Genomic DNA, 1625 nt, shown 5'->3' with positions numbered 1-1625 from the left:
ACAGCAAAAGACAGAGTGATTCTGCGTTGCTTCTGTCCCCAGATCAAATTTCAACAAAAGATCATGATCTTCAGTGCAGGCAGGGACCACCTAAAACACTCCCTAGAGAGTGACAAATTTCTCCTGGTCCACTGGGAAACCCTCAGCCCAGTAAACACTGCCTATCCTGCCCAGTCCAAACCTGAGTAGGTTGGGAAATATTCTTTGCCCTCTTCTTCCCCCAGTGCATTGTACAAGGCAGACCAGAATTTTATCCTTCCACTGTAAACTATAATACCTGGTTTAAAATTATATTACAAGACATTAATACAAACGGAGGGTTTGGGAGGATTTTATAACCCACAAGAGATGACACTCATAGGTTATGATGTCATTCAAACCACTTGATAATATACTGTACTAGCTTGCACTACTCCAAAAGCAGCTATTAAACTAAATATAGATGAGGAACATGTTGCTACAACAACACAGAATATCATGAACAGCAGTATGCAGAAATATATGACTGTAAACCATATTTTTATTTATTTGTTTAGTCACCTTTTTTCATGTGGGATAAAAACAACTGCTTCAGTCCTCTGAAGTTTCTCACACTGTGGATTGTGTTTAAAATCATATTAAAAAAAGAAAAATAAAAGGTCAATTAAACATTGAAGTAATCCTAGGAAAAAAAATTGATGTATGTAAACTATAACATTTCTAGACAGAAATAAATCAGTCGTGGCCATTTAAGGTATTTCAGTTGCATTACCTTTCCTTTCGTATGAAACTTAAAAGCTATAAAAAGAGAAAATGTAAATACTAGTTCTTACACTTTTGTAAGTCACTATTATCAAAGCAGAGTGCTTTAATTATATTTCGAGACTAGGGTATGGGCTGGGTGACAAGATTTACTGGAGGTCAGTGTGAGCAATAACCATTTTTCTTCCCAATGAAAAATAATACCATCAACGGCAGTTGTTAAGAACTATTACAATTGCTGAATTTAAATGCTCCTGTAGGATAATTAATCAGAGATGTTTCGTCATTCTGGTTTGAGGTAAAGATATAAAACAACTGCCAGAGTTATGATGATGATGATTTTGATAATTTCCTAATATTATTTATTTTTAAAACTACCCTATTTTCAGCCCTTTACTACAAAGGGGTAAATACGCAGATAGTGTTCTCCTAAAGGGTGTAATGTTTTGGGGAAACAGCCCAAGAAGGTTTTCCTAGAAAGAGTTTACAAGAAAGGGAAACAAAACAAAGCAATGTATTACAAGGAAGGATTTCTACCAAAGAGGAGAATATTTGGCTGGAGTCAGGCCTGGGATGTACAGGGTGAGCAGACATAAAGCCCACAGTTTGAGTCAGGAGGGAGACTCCCACTTTCAGGAGGGAGACTCCCACTTTCAAGAGTGGGCTTTCCAGCAGGCACAAACCCTCGTCTTTCAAACCCAGCAGAGCTCCTTCTCAGCCATGAGTCACACAGGGGATTTCAACAGCAGCATTTGACCCAGAGTCAGAGACAAGCATATTGCCCAAGAAAGACAAGAACATGGAGTATTTAGCTGTTCCCTAAATCACCAGTTTGGTTTCTTGGATTTAGTGTGGAACACAACAAAATCTGCCTTCTCAGTTGA

At 38.0% G+C, this 1625-nt stretch overlaps 1 long non-coding RNA gene across 1 annotated transcript in view; it reads right to left on the bottom strand.

The window, feature by feature from the left end:
* The window catches only part of LOC137469994 (uncharacterized), a 2365-nt gene extending 1041 nt beyond the window's left edge, over nucleotides 1-1324 (bottom strand). The window contains exon 1 of the long non-coding RNA XR_010996858.1: nucleotides 541-1324. This is a non-coding gene — a long non-coding RNA (uncharacterized lncRNA). The remainder of the gene's footprint in view (nucleotides 1-540) is intronic.
* Between the last annotated feature and the right edge of the window lie 301 nt (nucleotides 1325-1625).

The sequence above is a fragment of the Anomalospiza imberbis genome, chromosome 3 (assembly GCF_031753505.1).
Source record: "Anomalospiza imberbis isolate Cuckoo-Finch-1a 21T00152 chromosome 3, ASM3175350v1, whole genome shotgun sequence".
Taxonomy (NCBI): domain Eukaryota; kingdom Metazoa; phylum Chordata; class Aves; order Passeriformes; family Viduidae; genus Anomalospiza; species Anomalospiza imberbis.
Note: the sequence above shows the minus strand (reverse complement) of the source record. Positions and strands in the feature narration are given on the sequence as shown.